General features: G+C 50.5%; 1 long non-coding RNA gene across 1 annotated transcript; it reads right to left on the bottom strand.

Moving 5' to 3' along the window:
• Positions 1-1551: 1551 nt before the first annotated feature.
• LOC106728043 lies at positions 1552-4555 on the bottom strand. The gene is made up of 3 exons (XR_001364292.1): positions 4488-4555; positions 4166-4214; positions 1552-1700 (listed from the first exon to the last, which is right to left on the bottom strand). It is a non-coding gene; the product is annotated as an uncharacterized LOC106728043 (long non-coding RNA).
• Between the last annotated feature and the right edge of the window lie 4405 nt (positions 4556-8960).

The following is an 8960-nucleotide window of genomic DNA, read 5'->3' on the forward strand; positions in this document are numbered from 1 at the left end:
GAAGTTGGGTGGGGCTAGAACAGGAGTTCCTGCCCTGGGCTTTGAGGACAGGATTCACAAGGTCCAAGTTCATAGACTTCCTAGCATTTCTGTTAATTATGAAATTGGGCAACAAGCTACCGTCATTGTAACGGCACTCTTTCACCAATGGGAGTCACAGGTATTTTCCTGTCTCAAGACAGTGGTCGAAGATGTCTTAAAAATCAGTTATTCTCATTACTATTTGTAGTGGCCTTAGTTAGACCAACCCGTGGATCTTGTTATTTAGTGAGATAATAACAAAGCAGCATATATTTTATCATTTCAAATGTTCTGATAACTGTTTTTCAATCTAATTGGTTTCCTTTGCAATCCAATGTGTTTTATTTCGCATTTAAATACATCATCCTGAGAAGGGACCCCTCGGCTTCCCCAGATGGTGGAAGATGTTTCTAGAACAGAAAGAGCGAAGGACCCCAGGCCAGAAGCTCAAAAACGAGGGGAGATGTGGCTCAGTGGAGCCACGAAGGGCACCTCAAGCTTGTAGCACTTAAGAACTGACACCTACATGCCAGGGGCCCCTTCACGAGCCCCCTGGGCACCACGTCTGAGGAAGGATCAGAAGATAAAAACAGCCCAACCACCAGTCCAAGCGGACTCCAAGCTGGGGGCTCTAAGGGGGATTTTGTCACCTACAATCCCAGGGCAGCTGGCCTCAGGGATGTATGGCCAGTCATCAACTCTCCAAACTGTCAGGGGTGGCCCTGTGAGCAGCTGAGCTAAGCACCTGGAAGAGCCTGTCCTGCCTCCACCTGCAGGCCTTCTGGGGACTGCAGGTCACTCCCAGGGCCCTGTTTGCTTTTGTGGTTAGATGGCCCCTCTCACTCTGGCCGGAGTGGTTCCGTGGTCAGAGCATTGGCCCATGCACAGAAGGGTCACGGGATTGATTCCTGGTCAAAGGCTTGCACCTGGGTTGCAGGTTTGACCCTAAGCCCCAGTTGGGGCTCATATGGGAGGCAACCATTCAATGTGTCTCTCTCACGTCATTGTATGAATGTTTCTCTCTCTCTCTTTCTCTCTCTCTCTCTTCCTTTCCATCCCTCCCTTCCACTCTCTAAAAACCAATGGGAAAAATATCCTCTGATGAGGATTAACAGCAACAACAAGTCCCCTCTCCCACACCTGTCTTCTGGCTCATCAGGAAGGACTTACACCCCCACCCTCATTCCCTGAGCGGCTTCTCTCCTCCCACCCCCAGTGCAGGAAGAAGATGGACACACCAGGCCTGGATTCCCCATAAATGCTGCTCCTACCCGCTTCCTCCCAGGATCGGGGTCAGTGCCAGGAAGGCCTGTGCACAGTGTGTGGAATGTGGGCGTTTCTGGGCCCGGCACCCATAGACCTCATCAGGGGTTCCCGATCCTGAGAGCTAAGGTGGCTGCCAGTGGAGAGGGAGCATCGCCCCGACCGCCCCACGGCCCTGCCTTTTCCTTAGACAACTGCGTGCAGACGCCAGTGTGGGCGCCCCACTCCACCCGCCCTCCAGTCCCGCCAGGCCCCTCTTACTTGGAAGCTGTTGGGATTCTCATTTGTGTAGAGAAGAAACCGGGTGTTGATGTCCTTGGGGGACCAGGGGGATAGCTTCAAGGGCCGCTGTACGATCCCTGTCCAAGGCTTCTCATCGGGGAAGCAGCCGAAAGGTGGATAGCAGACCTCCTTTCCTGGAGCAGAAAGAGCAGCACAGGGGACACTGTGAGCTCAGAAAAGGAGCGACCTCGCCTCAGCTACACAGGAGGCGTTTCAGGGTGCAGCCCGGGCTGGCGAGGCCAATGCTGGGCTCCACCTGCTGTCAGTGCTCCCCAAATTCCACGGAGACAAGAATCGCCTGTACACATGGCCAGCGCCTCTCTGGGCGATTCTGATTCACAGGGAGGGCAGCGGGGCACTGGGCACTACTTGTTTCATGCTGTTTTCACCCTGATCATCAGGCCAGAGGGGGATTGGCTGAGCTTCCTGGGAACCTTCTGCCTTAAAACTACCTCTTCCGGGAGAGCCCCAGACGGCCCTTTACATGCCATCACCCAGCATCAGGTAGGATAGCGCCTGCGATTCTGTAGTGCAGAGATGCTTCTGGGTGGATCCTGACGCAGGCCCCACACCCAGCACAGCAGCTGATCCTGGGTGCGGTCCAATCCCCTTGTCTTCATGTCACCCCTTGATGCACATTGTCCCCCAATTATTCTCTGCCATTTCTGGTTTTCCCTGTTGTTCTCAGAAAAGGTACATTTCTTAAGGCCAGGGATGACTGAGTTTTGCATCATTCTGTATACAGTAGGGGCTCAATACATGCAACCGATCATCCAAATAACCACGTCCAAATCTGAGGGTCCTTCCTCTAGTCTACAGCACAAGCATTTTCACAGAGAGTGCCCAGTGAGGGCGCATGCTCAAATCCAGAGGATTTCAATGGCTCTTCTCCCTTAGGCTTCCTCCACTCCGAAGCTGATGGTGCCAGAGGTTGGCCCTTCTCTCAAAAACTGACAATAGTCATCAGTTTTTAGCACCTGAAGCAAGAGTAGACTGTTTCCTCTGTGACAGATACCACACTAGCGCTTCACCAGCATTATTCCCTTTAAGCCTCAAAATAGCCCATGAGTAAGGAATTACTTCCATTTTACAGATGGGAAAACCAAGGCACAGAGAGACAAAGTAAGCTGCCCAAGGTCACAGCCAAAGTTTTTACCACCTGAAGCAAGAGTAGACTGTTTACTCTGTGCCAGATACCACACTAGCACTTCACCAGCATTATTCCCTTTAAGCCTCAAAATAGCCCATGAATAAGGAATTACTTCCATTTTACAGATGGGGAAACCAAGGCACAGAGAGACAAAGTAAGCTGCCCAAGGGCACATCCAATGGTGGGGTCAGGATTTGAATTGGGGGAGTTTAATTGTGAATAAAGCTAGGCACTGAGGAGATAGAAAGACACATCAGTGCCTTGAGGAGAGGAAATCTAACAGGGAAGGAATCATGATGACCTTGACTTCCTTCCAGGAAGAGGGACCAGTCCCAGAAGAAGGGCTGCTGAGACTAAAGCAAGTCTTGCTTCAGGTGGTAAATGCAGGAGCTTGAAGGCCAGGGTCAGGCACCTGGGCCGTTAGGTGGATAGTGAGTGGAGGTGCTGGTGAGTGTGGTGGGACTGGTGCTCCATGAAGGGGTTTTCCAGAACCCAGTGTGGGTGGCTCAGAGGCAGGAGAGCCTGGGAGAGGTTGGGGTTGGAGTGGGGCAGTACAGGGGTGGTGGGTCTGAGAGGAAACAGGCATTCTAGGCTTGGGTGACAGTGGAAATGAAGGGAAGGGTGGAGAGACGGGGTCGGGAGTGGTGCCTGAGCCTTGACAAGTGAGTGTGAGGCGTGGTGGGAGGCCCTGGTGGAGCTGCCTGGAAATTGGAGGGGGCAGGAGGGGATGGGGGGCTGGGGGGAGCAGGGGCTGGGCAAAGGGGAAGCCACAGGAACAGGAAAAGGGCGACTAGGGAGCCAGGAGTGACCTCTGTGGGACGCCCACATTTAGGTCAGGAGGAGGCAGAGGAGGAGCAAAGGAGACCAAGAGGGGCCAGAAAGGCCGGAGGAGCAGCCAGACCCGGGTGGGCTCTGCTCTCTGGAGTCAGGTCCTGCTGCATGGCCAAGATGGAAGGGAGGCCAAGAGTGGGCTGGGCGAGGTGAGGAGGAAAGGAGGACTCCTGGCGCAGAAGGAAGCCCAGCAGAAGGGAGGCGAGTGGAAAGGCTCAGATTGGAGTTGGAGAGACAGAGTTGGCAACAGAGAGAGGAGTGATGGCAAGGCAGGGACAGGAGGGGGCACTCATGCTGCAGACAAGCACTTGTCCATGCTGGGGACTGAGGGTCTTGGGGGCCTGTTGAGAGCACCCTCCTCCAACAGCGCTGCCCAACAGCCTACCACCTCGGTCACCACATCACAGCCAGTTGCTGGTGGAAAAGGGCGGTAGGGTCTCCAGGGTCATCTGTGTCTAAGACGTTGCCCAGTGTTTGCTATAGAGTCAATACTCCCTCAATGGTGGCAATTGTTGTTTTTGTTGAAATAATGATAACACTGTTCATTATGATGATAATGATGATGAAGCCTCTATCTGCCCCTCCCAGAGGCCAGCCCAGACATGGTCCCTTTCTCACCTTTTATGGTGGCCAGCAGGAGGAGGCCGACGATCCAGGAGGGCCGCATCTACATGGATGAAAACAGAGACCATAGGGACCATCGCCCACCCCAGACAGGGCAGGGGACCTGGAGCCCAGGGAAGCCCGGTGCCTGGGTCCCATCGGGCTGTCCCTCCAGGTGGGGACCCTGAGGCTGAGGCCTCCCACACGGGGAGAGGGCAGCACCTCTGTGGAACCCGGATGCAGGATCCTCCCAGCACAGTGGCTGCGCCCTCTGGGCCATATCCCTCTGGCTGCCCAACCCTGCCAAGCGCCCTGCCCGGGCAGAGCCATGACTTACTGTGAGACACATGTGCTCCACTCAGCCCCGGGGTGGCCGTGGCCTTTTATAACCAGGCTTTGTCCTTTGGACTCTTTAGAGGAAAGGACAGGAAGATGGGTAAGTGTCCTTTGCACCGAGATTATCATAAACACATACAGTCAGCTCAGCGGGGAGCAGTGCTATTTAAAGTGAGATCATTCGGGAAAAAACAGACATTGGGGACAGATGTTATATTGGAAATCAGTGAGCTCAACAGAGGACACCTTAATCAATAAGTCAAATTTGGAGTCTTTATTAAGCCGACGGTCTCAGATGAGTTATATCCAGAGTCTTAGCAAACTAATATGGAGGAAGCTTTCCCTTTATACCTTCCTATTTCCTTTGTCTGCCAAATATGAGACCCAGACCTTTTGCAGGCTTTACAAAGAGCCCTATGTAGTGGGAGATATTTTGCAGGAAGCTTGTAGCCTTGAGCACAGTACAATTTAGATAACTCAAAGACTCCTGGCATGGCAGTAACCAGGGATGGCAGCAGAGCGGCTTGCAAGGCCAGGTAATTAAGCTTATTTTTCCTCTTATTTGAGCAAGCCTGTTATCAGAACCAAGAATAGCAGAGTGAATTCATAGAACAAAGGACCATCTATGTTTAGTGGAAATCTTTAAATAGCAGTTTTTGCAACATCGAGGTAAGTGGAGCAAAATGGAGTGCCTGTGCTTCACAGGAAAGATCCCCATTAATCTGAATCTACAGGTTCAGCCATTAAAAGATTGTGTTTCTGAGGTGAGAACAGGGAACACCTGCCTCCTGTTCAGAATCCCTTGGTAACAGGAGCCCACGCCCGTCTTGGTGCCTGTAGGTGTTGGCAGTAATGGGGTCTGCAGCTTTGCTGTTCCCGGGAGGCACCTGGGTATGAGGACACGTGTCTCCTCTTCTCCGGGGGTTTGCTGGGTGGAGAGCCGCCACCAAAGGACCTGGACAGAGAATAAAAGCAAAGGCAGCCCTTTGTTGAGCAAGAAAGAGTCAAACAAACACTGTTTAGAGAGATAGCTTTATTTGGAAACCATATAGTCTATTTCCAAAGAGTTTCTGAGCTGGGTGGACTGTACTTTGAACTGGAGATAAGAAGGTGGAGGTGGCCTGGCCTGTCTCTTCCAGGATCAGGGGATCAAAGCCTGCAACCGGGTATGTGCCCTGACCTGGAATCAAACCATGACCTCCTGGTTCATAGGTCCATGCTGAACCACTGAGCCACAGCGGCCGGGCAGATTTTCTCTCTCTTGCTCACTGAATTCCAGGCGCACCACCTGGGCTGGCCTTGTGTAAAGTTTTTAAAATGCCCACCCTGCGGTCTTGGCATATTCTGTTTCCTCTTCGCAACACATACCATCTCACTCTCTTCTGTCCTATGTCAAGGTATCCCCCCTCCTCCAAGTAGCCTTCCTCACTGCCCAGAGTGGGACCAGGTCTTCCTTTATATTCTAATCAAGTTCCCATTTTCCTTCCATGGATCATATACCAGCTGGTAATCATATGTCAGTGACTGTTTGTTTAGACCTTGCCTTGGTGGGAGGGTCGTTGTGTGGACGGTCATTTCTGTGTGGCTAGAGCCTAGCACAGCCCCTGGCAGGTACCTTGATCACTGTTGGATCAGGCATTGCTGGTGGAAAGGATGGGATCTTGGAAGCTAATGACTCATGGGCTGGTGAGCTGGTTTTGTAGCCCACACTAGTAGCAGCCAACCTGTTCTGTGGTTTGGTTGTAGTTTTTGCCAAAGGTTTAGTACATTCTCTTCAGATACTCAGTGGGTCCCATCACCCATGCCCTCCTGGTTCCCGCCACAGATTAGTCCAGGAATCAGGGAACTGCTCACCTGAGTGGCTTTTCATCTGGTCAACAGCCACCACCAGAGGGCAGAGCTGGAGAGGCACCAGGCTCCCTGGACCCCTATGTCCCCTGGGTGGAAACCAGGAGTCAAATCTTCAATGAGAAAAAGAGAATTTTGATGAGAAAAAGGAGTTAGATCTTGGTTTTCATTGAGTGAAACTTGGACTTGCTTCCATGAATGTAGGGAACACACCACAGCCAACCCTGTCACCTTAGACCAGTAGAAATCTCACACCTCCTCACACCTCATGACATTCGTTACAAACAGCTGGAGATGATGCTACTGCAATCACTACTCTACCATGATTGGGATTCTTAGCGCCACCACACTGTCTGACATGCTGCTATTCAATACAGGCCTAGAGAAACATGCTATTGCACAAATGGATTCTTTTTTCTATTTGGTTACCATTTCAATATAATTCATTTCCTCTGTCAGCTCCTGTATTTTATTTTACATTTAAAAACATTATTCTGAGAAGAGGCCCACATTTTCCCCAGGCAGCCAGGGAGCCCCTGGCACAGAAATGGTTAAGACCCTTGTCCAGGGAAACAACCAAGGAGGAGTGTAAAGAGTGAGTGTCATACAAGCCAGAACAACCGCCCAAACCCCAGGAGACCTGGGATTGCAGTCTATCTGATTATTCAAAAACAGTGTGATAGAAAAATGCTGCTGTGGAAAATATTTATGATACAGTACAGGCAAAACACAGGCATAATAACAGCAAACCCATGTGTGCACACACACACAAATCCTATATTTTTTTTAAGGGTGGGTAGAGGGTGCTAAACCATAATGCCAACAATGGTTATTTAGATCATGGTGCTATCTGTAGAGGGCCTCTTGCCAGGGAAGACACATGGGCATGCTTCTTAAAATATCACCTGAATACAAGGTGACTGGCGGAGCCGAGCCTTGGTTACACATCTAACCAAGGGGGCAATGTGTTCTCAGTATTGACTCTCATCTTTGCAGCCCAGGTGCTGGGTACTGGGTTTTTGAGATGTAGATCCAGCCAAGCACTAGGAACAAATAGGACTCTCTTCCCTCTGACTGGCCCTGCCCTGTGGGAGGTGCCCTGAGGTGGAGCCACGCCCTCGGGTTCCTGACTGCTCCTCAGGCCCACCAACCTGGCCACCCAGAACTGAGGTAACTTCCTGGTATTTGGGTATAAATTAAACACGTGGTTCCAGTGCTGGGCCCCCTGTCTGTCCCTCCATCAGAGGGCAGAAGCACACCCGGTTCCAGCTTCTTCTATTTTTGTGTCTTGTCTCTTTGATTCTTTTGTCAATCAGAAGTGCCTCTACTCAAAGAACCAGTTCATTTCTCTTTTGGCGCTGGTCACAGGAAGAGAGAACATATCCCCATAGCTATTGGTAATTTTTATTTTCTTGTTTTTGTCCCCCATCACCCAATTATCCACAGGCAACAGCCATCGTTAACATAATAAGGAAGAAATGCTATGTTAAGTCCTTATTCGAGCCCAACTGGTGTTGTTCAGTGGTTGAGCATGAACCTATGAACAGGAGATCATGGTTTGATTCCCAGTCAGGGCACATAGGGCACATGGCAGGCTCCATTCCCACTAGAGGGCGTGCAGGAGGCAGCCAATAAGTGATTTTCTCTCCCTTTCCCTTCCTCCCTTCCTTCAATAAAAATATATTTTAAAAAAGAATCCTTATTTGGATTGATTAGGAGATACTTTAATCTTTTAGAGATTGTACCTTTGCAGAAAAAAAGTCACATCTCAACACAAGGTAGCTGGCACTCTCTTCAAAGGGCGGGGGCAAAGCTCAGCGAGTAGTTGGGATATTTTCCAGTTTTCCAGAAGCCCTGGGAGCGTGACCCACAAAGTCTCATAAGAGAAACCAGGAGACAGACCCCTCAGCTGCCTGGCAGGAGCATTGAGCCTGCAGTCCGGCCTCTCAGACACGAACCACGGGAGGTGTAGCTGGCTGGTCCCCCCTCCCAAACCACAGAGTTTGGGGATCACTGCTCTGGGCTCAAAGATCTCTTTACTGAGATCTTTGCCCTTGAAATTCAGGGGACCCAAGACCAAAGCGGTTCCTCAAAACTGTCCTCGTGGTAACCTCATTCATGGGATCACATCATGCATCAAAATTTAAGCTCCCACTAATTCATCTGATACCAATCTTTACAAAATGGCTCCTGGCCCGGCAGGTGTGGCTCATCTGGTTGAGTGTCATCCCCTGCACCAAGAGGTCTCCGGTTCAATTCCTGGTCAGGGCACATGCCCAGCTTCCAGGCTCAACCCCCAGTAGGGGGTGTGTAGGAGGCAGCCAATTGGTGTTGCTATCTCTCTCTCTCCCCCTCTCCCTTCCTCTCTTTCTAAACAAATCCATAAGATATTTAAAAAAATAATAAATAAGAAAATAAAAAATGGCTCCTATAAAACACAAAAACAACCACCCAATGACCATTACCCAAAGTTGAATAAAGGCGATTTAAAAAATTGATAAATAGTATCTAATTCTTCCACAACTGCAAGGTTAAGATCACCAGGTTCAATGTGCAAATCTGTAACTCCTTTTGTTAAGCCGCTCTGCATGGGGATTCTTTCCTTAATCTTTATCCTTTTGGTTTC

Source organism: Myotis brandtii, unplaced genomic scaffold (assembly GCF_000412655.1).
Source record: "Myotis brandtii unplaced genomic scaffold, ASM41265v1 scaffold5238, whole genome shotgun sequence".
Taxonomy (NCBI): Eukaryota; Metazoa; Chordata; class Mammalia; order Chiroptera; family Vespertilionidae; genus Myotis; species Myotis brandtii.